At 41.7% G+C, this 17012-nt stretch overlaps 2 protein-coding genes across 2 annotated transcripts in view; both read left to right on the forward strand.

The window, feature by feature from the left end:
* LOC113096660 (obscurin-like) overlaps nucleotides 1-17012 on the forward strand; it is a 262435-nt gene that overhangs the window by 109197 nt on the left and 136226 nt on the right. The window lies entirely within an intron of this gene.
* LOC113096659 (basement membrane-specific heparan sulfate proteoglycan core protein-like) overlaps nucleotides 1-17012 on the forward strand; it is a 126053-nt gene that overhangs the window by 53058 nt on the left and 55983 nt on the right. The gene's annotated exons all lie outside the window — the stretch shown is intronic.

The raw sequence follows: 17012 nt of genomic DNA on the forward strand, positions 1-17012 counted from the left end.
GTCCTATATGCTAAGCATAATGGTTTCTTGTGCGCAAATAAAAATATGTGCATTTTTTTTTATTTTTACAAAAGTCCTTGAGGCTATGTAATATGGTGCTAAGAATATCATGAGAAGAAACCCAAAATAGAAAAGTGTACCTTGCACCAAGAGCACCAGTCATGTTTGACAATCATTAGAGAGAAAAAACAATACATTTTCACTAAACAGCTGCTGTATCATGATACACATTTTTCCATACCCTGCTTTCTTCTTTCCAAACATTTCCAAACCCCACAGGAATCCTGCAAACACTACTGTTAAACAATTATTACTAAACAGCAGTTATTGGTGCTCCTCTGATTGAACAGAAAGAGCTCTTCTCCAGATGATGTGGTGCTCTTAAAGAGTCTTCGGGTTCGTTGATGATGTTGGTGTATTTGGTCCCGGTCTTTGTTCCTCAGACACGGCGTGTTTGTCCAGTTCTCCGGCAGCAGCAGACGCACGGCGGTCTGGATCTCTCTCGATGTGATGCTGGAGAGACACGAGACGAGACGAGACTCACCGGAGATGCGCTCGAAGATGGCGCTGATGAAAGAGTTCATGATGAACATCGTCTCGGAGGAGATTCCGGTGTCAGGATGAAGCTGCATCAGCTCTTTATACACGTAGATCGTGTAGCTCTCCTTCCTGGATCTCTTTGCGCTTCTTTCCTCCTTTACCTGCTCTTACTGACGGGCTTCATTGAGCCGTTCTTGGGCGCTGACTTAACTGATACAGACAAAACCATTATACATGTCTTTTTCTATTAACATTTTGTCAAAATACAATTTTAAGACGTAAACCAAGTTGAATCAATATACAGCTTCATAAATCAGATCTTAACAAGGAGAACAAGATAAGAGACAGGAAAAGATCTGAAATAAAATAGAAAAAAAAAAAAAAAACAGATACATAATTGAAAAACAGTTAGGGGTCTGCATTGAAGTTAAAATAATGAAATAATTTGATTGTTTTGTTTAACTTGTTGTTCTTTTTTTTTCTTTTTTTATGCTGTTCCAATATTTTTTAAGGTCTGTAATTCTGAAATTGTAAAAGGAGGATCTTTGCCAAATCATTTTGTGCAGATAATATTTAGCCACAATAATAATTAAGTTAATTACATATTTTTAATGTATAAATTTGGCTCAGTGACAAGAAGTATTTCAAATTTACTTCGAGAAATATTCTTTTTTATCTTTTGGGAAATAAATCTTTGTAAATGGGACCAAAAGGAAGCTACAAGGGGACAATCAACAAAAACATGCTCAATGATTTCTCCTTCTCAGCCACAGAATATACAAAAGTGACACACAGTTGGAAAAAAGTACAGATGTTTGCTTTTGAAGGGTAATATATGTGAACAATTTTGAATAAAACTTCTTTAATTTTATTAACAATAATATACTGGTGAGGTAGCAGGAAGATCATGTTCCATAATTTCTTGTCCAGTAAAGTCCATCGGTGTTTACATATAGGAGTACTGGCAGGATCAAGTCTGTTTCTAATAAAAGTATTTTTACTTATCTCTTATCTGTGAGTGGAATGCCAGAAATAGTAGGAGAATCGACTTACAGATAGAGAAGTATCTGTCTGTATGCTCTTTACATCTATCATCTTCATCAGATCCTGTTCCTTTGATTGATTTCTTGCATTTTTTTCGGAAAGAGGTAGTAAGTGAAATATTGTGAACCAGCAGCAAAGTCCTGCATTTCCTCTACCGAAACATACTTACGATTAATTTCACAAACACACACTCTCTGAATAAAGAGACAGAAGAGAACGGGAGTTTCCCTTTCATAGGTCACTTCGATGCTGCGGTGACGTCACCACGTATGGGAACACCTTCGGTGTGAAGAATGTCTGAAGCCCTATACCATCCCGCCAATCCTATTGGCCAAATAGCGCTTGGCACCGCCCTACGCATGCGTACGCATCGTATACCCGGGTGCCGCGTGCCATTTCGCTCAGATTTAATTCCTTCAGGAATAGCGAATCATCTGTGCCCTAACATCTCGCGTTCTCCAGCGATTCTCTTCGAGCAGTGTTCAACTCCTCTTTCGCGGACGCGATGAGTCAACGACAGGTAAGAGCCGTATAATGGGTTTATCACAGGGAGGCACTCATGAGAGATTCGTTTGCAGCCTCTGTCATGTTCTCTCTGTGATAGCCTACGGCTATGGTAAAATAAAGAAAAGTATCCACGCTCTGGAGTCTATTTCTTAAGTCGCCTCGCGTCTAACCCCCACCGTTCGCTTCTGCGGTCGCCGAGGCTCCGCACGAGGTGTTGGTTAGGGGCGATATGTGCGGCTTGAATATGAATACAGTGATGCACTGGAGTTTTTCCACTTGCTCGCTCTTCTCCACTCGAGCGCGCTAATCAGAGCAGTTTGCTTTTACTATGTTGTCTAACCGCGGCTTCGAACTCAGAGTAGGCTCTGGCCGGCATACGCGGTTCTCATATGCGGTTCTCTCCCTCCGAGCGGACAGGAGAAACGCGCCTCCCCTTCCTCAGTGTGCTATTATGTGGCTATCCACGCGGTGGATAAACTACCCTTCTCACGGACCTCCACCAAGAGGTTTTGAGGTCCTGGAAGCAGCCTTAATCAGCGCATATCACGAACGGCGCGGGTTTTGCCACGATTAAGTGACATGGCGGACTGCTATTATATAGCGATGCCGTTTGACTAACTTACCTCTCTAGCCGAACGGATCACGCCGGACTCCGCCACGACCTAAGTCTCGTAGAAGATGTATCGAGTAGTGTCTATTTCGGCAAATTTTATTCTCTTCTTAACCCCACGCTCTAACGTTGACTGTCTCGCAGCACAGGCACTTCGAGCATCACTGAACTGAGCTGTTATTTGAACGCCCCCTCAGACACTGCACAATTCAGTCTTCAGAGTTTGAGGAACGGCATAAGAGACTAGCGAATATGGCCAGTTTATGATGGCTCACACAGCTGCCGCGTTTTCGCTAGCGGCGTGGCCCGATGTTTATCTTGTTGGATTAAATCCTGCCGTGGACACGCTTCAGGATTATACACAACGAAATGCAGCGAGTTTGACGCATGCGTTTTCCTTCAATGTTTACCAGGGTCTGTGCCCTCCACTAAAGAGTGCTGTTGGACTGCTAATGCACATCCAACCCTCTCACTGTAATCCCCGCGCTCTAACATTGACTGTCTCGCAGCAAAGGCACCTCGAGCATCAGTGGATTGAGCTATCATTTGAGCGCCCCCTCAGACACTCTGCGCAATTCAGCCTTCAGAGTCTGAGGGACGGCACAAGAGGCTGACAAATATGGCCAGTTTATGACGGCTCACACAGCTGCCACGTTCTCGCTAGCGGCGTGGCCCGATGTTTATCTTGTTGGATTAAATCCTGCCGTGGACACGCTTCAGGATTATACACAACGAAACGCAGCAAGTTTGACGCATGCGCTTTCCTTCAATGGTTGCCAGGGTCTGTGCCCTCCACTAGAGAGTGCTGTTGGACTGCTGATGCACATCCAACCCTCTCACTGCAGTCCCCATGCTCTAACATCGACTGTCTCGCAGCAAAACCACCTCGAGCATCATTGGATTGAGCTATCATTTGAGTGCCCCCCCCCCCTTCAGACATTCTGCACAATCCAGCCTTCAGAGTCTGAGGGACGGCAAAAAAGGCTGGGAAAGATGGCCAGTATATGACGGCTCACACAGCTGCCACGTTCTCGCAATAGCGGCGTGGCCCGATTTTTATCTTGGTGAATTAATCCTGCCGTGGATACGCTTCAGGATTATACACAACGAAACGCAGCGAGTTTTACGCATGCGTTTTCCTTCATGTTTGCCAGGGACTGTGCCCTCCACTATAGAGTGCTGTTGGACCGCTAATGCACATCCAACACTCTCACTGCCGTCCCTACGCTCTAACATTGACTGTCTCACAGCAAACAGCGCTTTGAGCAGCATTGGATCTGGCTGTACGCCAAAGTAAAAAAAAAAAAAAAAATCCCTCAGACACTCTGCGCAATCAAGCTTTCAGAATTCGAGGGGCGATTCAAGGGTCCTACACAGACGACCCGTTTATGACGGCTCGCACAGCCGCCGCTTTTCGTTAGCGGCAGAGCCCAATGTTCAATTCGTTAGCCTATTCCAGCCGTGGACACGTTTCAAGATTCTACACAACGGGACGCAATGGCTCTTATGCATACACTTCCCCTGTGCACGAATGCCGCAGGTTTTTCCATGCACGGACATTTATGTGTATTACAGCGTTGCAGGAAGTGGAAATTTTGAGACCGATAGTATGGTTTCGGGCCGCGTGGAACGCTTGCCCGGCCTTTCTCAATGGGTGTTACGCACAATTTGTCACGGATACACTATTCAGTTTTTAAGAGGCCCGCCTCCTTCCGCTGAATTCTTTCCACGGTGGTGAAACGATGGAAATAGCGGAGTTGCGATAGGAGATATCAACTCTGCTGAGCAAAGGGGCTATAGAAGACGTACACCCCTCTCAGATGGAGGCAGGGTTTTTTACAGCCGTTATTTTAAAAAATAAATAAATAAAATAGAGACGGCGGATTGTGACCCCGTACTTCTCAAAATGCATGGATGCAGCTCTGCCCCGTTGCGGCTCCAGGGCATCCGTGTTTGAACCACTTAGACGATTGGCAGGTTTTAGCGCAATCGCAGACTCAAGCACATTCTCATCGGGTTCTTGTGCTGAATCACTTAGAGCCTGGGCTTACACACGAATTTTCAGAGAAGTGTTTTAATCTCCTCTCATCAGATACCTTTCTGGGAATAGAGTTGGACTCTCGCGCGATGACAGCCAAGCTTCTCTCCCGCGCGCTCAGTCGATTGCGTCATGTGTGTGGCGCTTCAAAGTGGGTCGCACAGTGACAGCGAGATTGTGCCTCAGACTTTTAGGTCTAAGGGCAGCGGCATTCCCCGTAATTTGTCTGGGGTTACTTCACATGCGCCCTTTTCAGTAAAAAAAAAAAAAAAAAAAAGGATTTTTCACCCCGTTGTCTTCCGCATCGGACGATTTCAGTGACACAGAGTTGTGTGATGTCGTTAAAACTATGGATGATTTGGCACTCGAGGCCAGATCTGTGGAAACTGTGGGCGTGGCCTCTGAGCAGAGTGAGTTGGTATGTCCCGGTCTTTCTGTTGAAACTACCGAGACTATTCTGAATTCTAGAGCAGCTTCTACGAGACGCTTATTGCTTTCAAGTGAAGACTGTTTGCGACCTGGTGTGAAAATCTTAATGTGGATCCAGTTTACTGCCCAGTGGTTTCAGTGCTGAAGTTCCTTCAGGATCGTTTTTCGAATAGAGTGACGCCAGTCACTCTAAGGTTTACGTGGCAGCTATTCAGCTTACCACCAATATATAGACGGTGCCTCAGTGGACCGTTATCCACTGGTTTCTCGTTTCATACAGGGTGCGTGACGGCTGAGGCCTTTCTGCCCCGTGCGAGTCCTTCATGGGATTTATCCATTGTGTTGCAGGGTTATTAGGGCTTCTGTTGAGCCCTTGGAAACTGTACCAGTTAAAATCCTGACTCTGAAGACACTTCTTCTTATGGCTGTATCCTCCCTCAAGAGAGTTGGGGATTTACAGGCTCTTGTGTCTCACCCTTGTGCATGGAATTTGCACCGGGATCTATGTCGGTGTTGTTGCGACCGAGGCCTATTATGATCCTAAGTCGCATCTAATCCCTTTCGCTCTCAGCAAATGGTCCTGGAAGCTTTATCCCCTGCTGAGGCAGGGTCAGAAGATCTAGGTCTTTGCCCCTTAGGGCTTTAAAGACTTATGTGTATCTTACAGCCCCATGGTGTGAGTCTGACCAGCTGGACATAAGAGTAAGGCCATGCGGTTACAAACAGTGCATGTCCCATTGGCTGGTGGAGGCAATATCTTAGCCTACGAGGCGCGCAGACTCGCTTCGCCCTTAGGAGTTAAAGCTCATTCCACTAGAGCTATGGCTTCTTCTCAAGCTTTTCTCAGTGGATCTTTTTGGATGATATCTGTGCTGCGGCAGGATGGCCCTCACCGAGCACTTTTATCTAGTCCTACAGTTTGAATGTGAGGATGGCTCCTGGCTCCCGGGTTCTCTCCGCTTGAGCAGATGCCTCCTCGGATCCCAGCTATCAGGTACGTCAGGCGTTTTGGTATAGCGTTCCCATACGTGGTGACGTCACCGCAGCATCGAAGTGACCTATGAAAGGGAACATCTCGGTTATGTATGTAACCATGGTTCCCTGAATAGGGAACGAGATGCTGCGGTCCTGGCCGTGCCGTCACTTGATAGCATTCTTCTTCTTCAGTCATGAAATCTGAGCGAAATGGCGCGCGGCACCCGGGTATACGATGCGTACGCATGCGTAGGGCGGTGCCAAGCGCTATTTGGCCAATAGGATTGGCGGGATGGTATAGGCCTTCAGACATACGTCACACCGAAGGTGTTCCCATACGTGGTGACGTCACCGCAGCATCTCGTTCCCTATTCAGGGAACCATGGTTACATACGTAACCGAGATGTTATACTTCGCTAACGGACCTAAGTGAAACCACAATCATGGTGGTCAGTTCTCAGCAGAAAAACCACAGCTGTAGTTCATCATTAACATATGAACATGTTCCTCTAACACGTGACACTCAGAAAGTGTGTTCGGTCTTCATTTTGAACAACATATTTATTGTTTCTTAATATACTTCATATACATACTCACCGCTGGTTCACTTTAACTGAACTGAGTTTGGTTCATTTCAAATATACTTCATGTGAAAACACACTTAGTGTTCAGATTATTTTCGTGGCTATATATAAAGTCACAATTAACCCTTTAGTGTTCCCAATCAAAAATGGCCTGCCTATTAAAATTGCTTGTAAATCTCTTATTATGCTATATTATCACAAAAATCACAAGAGTGTCTTCAATAGGTAATCAATAATATTATTATTGTTTTTCATTTTTTCTTTATATATATATATTTTTTTGAACTGATTGATTAGGCGTCATTAATCTTGTTTTTATGCACTTCAGTTTTGGAGAGGAAATAAATAATATTATTTGTGGATCATTTTTTTCAGTAAGCAATAAAATGAAAATAATTTGCACTGCTTATCACACTATAGTGTGCATTAGGCTCAGATCAACAATGACTGCAATCAATCTTAAAAATAATGCAAAGTATGTTCCAATTGAAAGAAAACAAGCTGACAAAAATATTGAATCTAATATTTGGTGATATAGAGCATAATGTGAGATTCATAAGCTATTTTTTGTAGGCCGGTCATTTTTGACCTGGAACACTGAAAGTGTAACACAGAGGGGGAGAACTGTTTTACAAAAACATGCACAAAAAAATGTTGTGAAGTTGTTAACAAGCAGGGGGAATGTGTGAGCAAAGTCAGTAAGTTTTATTTCAATGTAATAACATTAACTTGCATATTTAAAAAAAAAAAAAAAAAAAAAAAAAGATCTCAGAATGTCTTGAACACAAGATGAGGCTAGAGTCAAAGTTTTCAGTCAAAGAGGAAGTGAGGCATCGCATTAATGTTAATATGTTCATTGCTTGTTATTACAAGTTGCAAGTGTTTTACTACATAAATGATGTATATATGTAACTGGATAAATATTTTAGATGAGGTTTCTGTAAGTAAATCCTGCTGTAATGTGATCGCGCTTCCTATTGGCCGCTTGTGGCGCTATAGCGCACGGAGTTCGAATGAACTGCAGCAGAGCTAGAGAGAACTGCTGTGGGTGAGTCCTTTCTGTTGCAGCTCCACATTAAAAGTAAATGTTGGTTTCATATTGAATGTTAGATGATGTATGTTAGGGATTGCACACAGTGGACATACATTGATTTTAGAGTGTGTTTTCTGTTCATATTTCTGGGTATTTTGATAGTTTTATTTCTGTTTGCATGAACTCCATAATCTTTTAATGTGCGCCATTTTTCCATGTGCTTTCTAATCAACTAAAACATTTTCTTGAAAAGATGGAGCTGTATTATTAGCATGACTCACTATTCTCTTCTTTCCACTGCTCTGTGTGCAGGTAATTGTTTTCATAAAGCATTTAAGAATTTACAGTGTTTAGAAAATGTTTATTGCAAACTGTATTTTGTAGAGCACTCAATTCGCTGTCTTAATGTTTTCCATTTAATTTTATTCTACAGTTAAAATAAAATGGATGATTATTTGTATACTTTCTCTGTCTACTCAAATTCTGAATTAATGTTGGCATTATACGATCACAAAACATTACATTTAGAAAGAATATTGGCAAAAGTTTGTATAATTTCCTGGAGAAATTACATTTCAGTATTTGTTTAATATTTGTTTTGATTTTTTGTTTGTTTTTTAGTACAACAATGTGAGTAAACTGTTTGTTATACTGAGAACAGCAGAGCTAGAGAGAACGAGAGAACGAACAAATACAAATAAATTTCATTAATTTTTATGACAACATGGGAGTATTTTATTCACTTCTCTATGCTAATTTCTAAAGGGGAAAATTACTGTCTGTGATTGCGTGTCTCCATTGACCAACCCACAGAATGATTTCATTGGCCACATTAGAGCCAATCAGAGGCTTTGAAATGTTAATCCCGCCCACCACCTCATGCTTTACACTATCATCTCCATCAGATCCTGTTCCTTTGATTGATTTGTAGCATTTTTTTTTCAGAAAGAGATAATAAATTAAATATTGTGAACCAGCAGCAAAGTCCTGCACCGCATTTTCCTCTTCCGAAACATACTTGATTAATTTCACAAACTCTCTTAGAACGGGAGTTTACACTTCACTAACGGACCTAAGTGAAACCACAATCATGGGCGGTTCTACTAAACGTCACTCGTTATGTCAAATCCGAGTCCAGCTACAAAACATTCTCTTAAAAGAGTAAAGTGTGCATTGAACATCAATTGATTATTGTAGAATAATATATGGCTCAGCATCAGCTTCATTACTAACTAAGATAGAGGAGCTTCAGAACCAAGTCCTTGAATATGTTGTGATCTTTTAGATCCTCTCCTGTGACAGCTTTGCAGGGAGAAACCTTTTCTTTTCAGAAAGTTTTACAGTGAGTTGAAAAAATCCAACCAACAACAGTTGTGATCTGTTCTGATTCATATTCTGCATTTACAAGTGGAAGATCAGAATCTAGAAAATATATATTAATAGAAGTACTGCAAGTACAGTACTGGGCCTGTAGCGATGAGGCTTCTTCACACCGCTGGTAGCCGGAGCGCTATGATATTACTATGATATTACTATGATATTACTATGATATTACTATGGTATTACTATGGTATTAGTATTACTATGATATTACTATGATATTACTATGGTATTACTATGATATTACGCAGTGCCTGAAAATAGGTTTATTGGAAGTTACCTAGCTGGGACTATTTTCAGAAGCTGTTTAATATCATTGCGTCTGCTGGACCATGGTATGGCAGAAAAGTTATTTGATGGGAAGTTGTGGCCTAATGGTTATAGAGTCGGACTCGCAATCAAAAGGTTGTGAGTTCGAGTCTCGGGCCGGCAGGAATTGTGGGTGGGGGGACTGCATGTACAGTTCTCTCTCCACCTTCAATACCACGACTTAGGTGCCCTTGAGCAAGGCATCGAACCCCCAACTGCTCTCCGGGCCGCATTATTAATGGCTACCCACTACTCCAGGTGTGTGTTCACAGTGTGTGTGTGTTCACTGCTGTGTGTGTGAACTTTGGATGGGTTAAAAGCAGAGCACAAATTCTGAGTATGGGTTAACATACTTGGCCGTATGTGATGTCACTGAATGAAAGTATAGTTCCTAGCCATATCGGCCTAAAAAAATCACAACTTTTAATTTTCTGTCGGTCTTAGTACACGATGTAACTACAGAAGAGTCAAGTCTTAAATAGGAAAAAATATAGAAACTCTTTGTTCTTTTTTGAGCGAGATGCTTACAGTCTGATCAGATTCAATGATCTAAGCTAAGCTAAAAGTGCTAATGCCAGACCTGGACAGCGGCTGAATGGATTTTAAAACAGTAAAACTCAACTGTTTAACTCTAGGGGAGTTGGAAAATTAGCCTGTCTTTTTTTTTTTTTTTATGGTGTTCCTTTAAGAAAAAAATCTTTATCTGAGTGAATACATGACACTGATAAACTCACACTTTATTGTCTTTTTGCACTTCCTGTAAATTACCCTAATAATCAGTGTTGCCAGATATCGCCAGACAAATAAGCAACCAGGCCTGTGAAAACAAGCCCAAAACAATTGACTATATACTACGGAGCCCCCCTAGGTTCTGGGAAGAGAAAAATAAACTGTGCACGGTTTTACAATCCATGGGGACAGATTTTAAACTGTGGGCACAGGATTTCAATTTGCATCCTCCAATTTACAAAACTGCACATGGTACAGTTTATTTATTTTTCTCCCCCCTGAGCTTCAGGACAATGACCACAAGAGGGAGTTAAACCACCTTTTAACATCATTTAACATTAGAAAAGTGATGGGATATCAAATATAGACTGACGTACCAAGTACATTTTATACACAGTAAGCATCTGATAATTACAGTTTACACACACAAATAAATATCATCCTGAATTCACAAATTCTTTATTTATTATTGCAAGGACTGCAGAAGATCCCATGTATATATAACTATAACCCAGAAACAGGAGAAATTCCTGATGATCTTAGTGTCCAGCAATAAAGTGTCTCCTGCTCTGATGAACAAATAAGTGATTTAGAAAAGACTTAAGTAAAATAAACTGGTTTAAAAACCATTCCGGTCAAAACCATATGAAAAGATGAGGATGAGGCTTGGTCTAAAACTTTTTTCTTAAGACTCATAACACTTTAGCCTCATATATATGAAGAATAACACCACCATTATCTTTCAAGTTGCTTCAGGTACCAAAGTGAACCCATGAAATATCTGAAAATATCTTAAATATCCTGAAACATTCAACATGTTTTTCTTCTACATCCAGACATTCTTGATGGCCCACATTCAAACAAGAACATAATAAAACCATATAAATAATCAAAACAAACGTGTGTGAAATGAGAATGTAACTATCCTCTTGTTTAGTTGAGGAGTGCGTGGGGCACAAAGAGGGTCAATCAAAGTAAAATGTCAAAGTGTGTATGAGTTTAAGACGTCACAGGACAGAGCTTGTGCTGCAGAAAGAAAAGGTAAGTGTTTTGAAAGTGTGGTCTCCACTGCTGTATTTGTAATTGAGCACTTCAACCCAAAAGTCCTCTGCCTGGCTGTCCTCCTTGTTTGTCCATGAGAGATATGCAGCAGACTGATACTGTGTTTCAAGAGCTGCAAGATCACCAGAGTAGAGCTTCAGCATTGAGACTGAGCTGAGCTGTGGTTTAGTTTGTGACAGGATGACAGTCGAACTGAACACAGTCATAGATTTCCATATCTGGATGTTAGCTGGGAATCTCTGATGCACTTGTCTATCCGCCTCCACCAAGAAGTCACGGCACCTGCTCTTCATATTTCTCTCAGACGTGCTCTCCATTCTTGCTTCATCCAATACCATCATGAAGGTGACCCCATAACTGACTGCACCCACAGGAAACAAAACACTGGGGTCTGTTATGTCAATTGCAAACAGTTGTTCATCTGATGTGGGGATCATTCCAGGTCTCACCACTCTGGAGATGAAGCAGCGAAAGAAAAGAAGCAGAGACTCCAACATTTAGATTGGATTGCCCCTGTCCTGCTGGAACAGCTTGTTGATCCTGTTGAATTCTTGTAGAAAAGGCATTAAAAACAGCAGGTACAGTTTGTTAACAGTAATAGATAATGTTATATGTAGCACCATTACTTCAAACGAGTTATACATGAAGCCTGCCCTCTGAGAAATCCTGAAAACGTTGTTATAAATTGAAGCAACACCTCCACCTTTGCCTTTTAGACGCGGCTCGTGTTTATAACAGTAATCTTGGGGGGTGGACTCATTTGAAATAATGTAATCATCAGGTTTTAGCCAGGTTTCTGTCAAACAGAGCACATCTATATTATGATCAGTTATCATATTATTTACAAAAAGTGTTTTCGTAGAAATGGATCTGATATTCAATAAGCCAAGATTTATCATTTGTTTGTCAACCTCAATTAAATTGTTAACCTTAACTTGGTTTGGACATTTTTTTGTATTTTCTTGTTCGGGGAAGAGACACAGTCTCTATAGTGTGATATCTAGGTGAAAGAGTCTCTATGTGCTGAGAATTAACTGACCTCTGTGATGGGAGGCAGCTAGCAGACGGTCGGTTTAGCCAGTCTGTCTGCTTCCTGACCTGGGTCCCAGTTAGTCAAGTATAAACACTAAGACTATGTGCCATATTTCTAGAGAGAAGAGTGGGGCCACCCCAGGAGGGATGAAGACCATCTCTTTTCAACAGGTCAGGTCTGCCCCAAAAGCTCGTCCAATTGTCTATGAAACCTATGTTATGCTGTGGGCACCACTTAGACATCCAGCCATTGACTGATGACAATCTGCTATGCATCTCGTCACCACGGTAAGCAGGGAGGGGACCAGAGCATATTACAGTGTCTGACATCGTGCTTGCAAGTTCACACACCTCTTTAAAGTTATTTTTAGTGATCTCCGACTGGTGAAGTTGAACATCATTAGCGCCGGCATGAATAACAATCTTATTGTATTTATGTTTAGCATTTGCCAGCACAGAGATAAACTCTACATGTGGCAAGAAGTGCAAATAACAATAGCAGGAGAAGCCATTACTCACCGTGCTTGATGAAATATTCTTACTGCAGTTGTTTGATGAACTTGTGAAAAACTGGAGCGAGAGAGAGGAGAGGAGAAAAGAAAACGCTAATGACAAGCTAACGAGTGCTAACGCTTTGCAGGTGTACTGCACTCACGGAAAAGTGAACGATCAAAGTTAATCTGATAAGACTGATCGATAATATCAGAAATATGGTGTGAATTAAGTTATATTTTACCACTTAAAACAAACAAACAAACAGACAGTGATAATAAGATAAAGATTCCAGAGAAAAAATCTAACAAAAACATCTACACGGAGTTGCGATTAGCTACCGAAGGCCAACAGGAAGTAGAGAAAACACTGTCCAGCAGCGACACCCGCAGGCAGCATTTTGCATCTTGAATCTCAATTCGTACAGCTGAGTCTTAACTCATTTTCAAGAAACATCTAAAGACTCATCTTTTTCGCCTACACTTAACCAACTAACACTAGCACTTCTCCTTTTCTTGTCTATTAATTTATAAAAAACCTGGCTATGCGTTCTGTACTGGACTAACTGAGACTTGTCATGGCACTTGTATACTGTTGTTGTTGTTCTCTTGTTGACCTGACTGCTTCTATTGTTCTCATTTGTAAGTCGCTTTGGATAAAAGCGTCTGCTAAATGATTAAATGTAAATATTGCGTGAGAACTTGCATTATAATAGTAGTAATAATAGCAATCATATCTGCCCTGAAACTGCGTCAGCAACCGGGTCCTTTTTAGACTTCTGGGTCCTAACAATAGGCGTGTGACTGACGCCTGACTAAATAACAACAGCGATTAACCATTACACACATACTAGAACTGTACATTAAATAACTGGCCGTCATTTTAGTACAATGATGGATCATTGTTTACATTATCAGTCATCTGTTAACCCAAATAACCCAATTACTTAATTCAGTAATTCTTATTCTTTGGGATTTAAGACAAGTCTGGGGTTGTCCTAAATAAAATAAGTTATTTACAATGATTTTTAAGAAGATTATTTTTAAGTTCTGTCTTATTTATTTATTTTTATTTTATTCTATATAAAATATATTTTTAAGAATATTTTTTGGAAATACACAATATTCTGAACTTTTTTTCTTTAAAAAATAGTTTATACAGTTTTCGTGAATCCGGCCCAAGACTCTTAACGGCGATCTTGACGCGAGAGTTGTTCTTCTCCACATCGTAGCCAAGACCAACATTACTTTCTCTGATAATGGTTTTGGTTTAATCATACCATGGTTTCTCACTTAGCTGGAAGAATATTACAGTAAACAGAGGTAAGGCCCACCCAAATTAAGGCTGGTCGAACAACATCCAGTCGACCTGTTGGGGTCATCTGGCTGCAGAATCATGTCTGATCTTCTTGCAAGTGTTTCTTAAGCACATATTTATAAATATGCAATCATTATGTGTCTCAATTATTATAATTCGATAATGTTTGTAGAGATTCGATAACCATAAAAATGGTAACATCTCTAATATAATCATAGCATCAATGTTCACAGTCAAAGTGAGTTCTGCAGATGCTTCTCTCATTTTGTGGGTTGTTTCTATTGTGGGCCTAATTTTTCTGCAGCCATGTGGAAAAAGCTGTTACAATACACCTTGCATTGTCTTCTTTGGCTCATCACTGAAGACACATCTTTATTTGTGCGTTGTTGACTTTAGAAGCTGCTTGAAGTGAGAAAATGACAGAAGTGTTAAAAGAGGCCTAATAAAGGTTGAGCTGGTGGTTGTGGTTTGACTTCTGCTCTGTTTCTGCTCTATAGTTTTAACCAGAGCGAGGAAGATAGTTATTCTTATTCTTCATTTGTAGTTTCATAAACCTCAAAATACTTCAACAAGAGCAAAAGATTCCCAGCAACATGTGCATGTCATTTTCATTTACTTCCCTTCTTAGAAAATATGTTCAATGTCACATTGAAGAGTCTCTGTTTTCTTACATTTATATTAGTTTAAATTCATATTGCTTTGTTGGCATGACATACTTAGGTACACACTGTATTGCCAAAGCATTGTTCATAACAGAATAAATGTAAAATAATTACTCCTAAACATTTTAAATATTGTACCAAGACCCCAATGATCTACTCAGGTCAGGTCTAAGCCTGGTCAAACAACATCCAGTTGACCTACATGGAAATTACCTTTTGGGGTCATCTGGCTGCAGAATCATGCCTGATCTTCTTGCAAGTGTTTCTCAATCATTATGTGTCTCAATTATTATAATTGGTTTATTTTTGCAGAGATTTGATAATCATAAAGATGGTAACATCTCTAATATAATCATAGCATCAATGTTCACAGTCAAAGAGAGTTCTGCAGAAGCTTATCTCAGTGTTGTGGTTTGGTAGGTGATGAACCTTGTAGTGGAAACCACAACATTTTGTGGGTTGTTTCTATTGTGGGCCTAAAATTGGTTCCGTATATGGCCTGGATCTTCTCAGCTGCTATCACTATGCGTTGAAGAGTCTTTCGGCAGGATGTGTTGTAGTTGCCATACCACACAGTGATGAAGCTTGTCAGGGTGCTTGATGGGGTGTGGGGCTCTAGTTCTCTTCAGTTTGAGGAGGAAGTAGAGAAGCTGTTGTCATTTATTGGCCAGTGCTGCATTGTTGTCTGTCCGGGAGAGGTCTTCTGTGATGTGCACACCCAGGAAGTTGGTTCAGAGAGAGATTGTAGTGACTGCACCATCCGACCAGGTGGCTCACCTCGCTCCTGTAGTTTGTCTCATCTGCTAATGAAACCCACCACAGTCGTGTCATCCGCAAACTTAATGAAGAGGTTGGAGTTGTGTGACGGTGTGTAGTCATGTGTCAGTAGAGTGAAGAGGAGGGGGCTCAACACACATCCTTGGGGGGCCCCAGTGTTCAGTGTGATGGTGCTGGATGTGTTACTATCGACCCGTACTCCCTGAGGTCTTCCAGTCAGAAAGTCCAACAGCCAGTTTTTACAGTGAAGTGTTGAGCCCCAGCGGGACCAGTTTGTGAATGAGCTGTTTATGGATGATTGTGTTGAATACTAAACTGAAGTCTATGAACAGCATTCTGAGTCCTTTTTGTCTATATGTGTGAGTGGTGCTGTTTTGTTCCTCAAAGCAAGCGAAGAAGCTTGTTCATCAGCTTGTTCAGCAGGGAGATGTTGCTGTCACAGGTCTGCAGTGGGGGCTTGTAGTCCGTAATGGTCTGTATCCCCTGCCACAGGCTCCAAGTGTCTCTGCTGTCGCTGAAATGATGGGCTATCCTCCTGGAGTACTGTCTCTTAAGCCCCTTTCACCCTACGATTCCGGCAAACACACGGGTAAAGTGTTCCGGCAATGGGTCGCTAGATTTTGCACTTTCACACTGCCAGGGATTACCCGGGATATGTGCGTGCTTTCAAACACAACCCGTAAAGGTCCCGTAATGACAGGTGACATCAGGGCTTGACGAAAACATTAGGCTTTCACTGACGCAAGCGAACGATCTCGGCGTCAGCGCGGAAAGTGAGAAACTAACTGATCTCTGCTTCATTACAGTTTGCACATATTTTTTTTTTTGTCGCGAACGTTGATCTTCCTTCAAAACAGCCGGTTAAAGAGTCACGTGATAACATGCGTCATCACTACAACACGGCATTCGATTTGGCTTTTGTTCACACAGCGCTAACCCCAGGATTGAGCACGGCAATGTTACTAGGTCCCCGACCCGGGTTCAGTGCCGGAATCAATCCCGGGACGTGTTTGCTTTCACACAGAAGGTGACCCGGCAATGTTCCGGTAATATGCAGGGTCCGACGTGCAGTGTGAAAGGGGCTTTAGCCTCTCTGATGCCGTGGGATAGGTTGGTCCTAGCTGTCCTCAGGCCCACCTCATCTCCAGCTTTGAAGGCAGTGCTCCACGTCTTCAGGAGACTGTAGACCTCTCCTGTCATCCACGGCTTCTGGTTGGCCTGGACAGTGATGGTTTATGTGACCGTTACATCATCAATACACTTGTTGATGTAGGCAGTGACAGTCTCGGAGTACTCTTGGAAGTCTGTGGTGTTATTGTATGTGTCAGTCTGCTTAAACATATTCCAGTCAGTGATGTCAAGAGCCTATTATGACCCTTCAGGCCACACTAGAATCTGTTTGTAAACTGGTTTGGTGACTTTAACGAGAGGTCTTTATGCAGGCATTAGCATGACAGGGATGTGGTCTGAGGCACTGAGGTGGGGGAGGGCT

This window comes from Carassius auratus, unplaced genomic scaffold, assembly GCF_003368295.1.
Source record: "Carassius auratus strain Wakin unplaced genomic scaffold, ASM336829v1 scaf_tig00216014, whole genome shotgun sequence".
Classification (NCBI taxonomy): domain Eukaryota; kingdom Metazoa; phylum Chordata; class Actinopteri; order Cypriniformes; family Cyprinidae; genus Carassius; species Carassius auratus.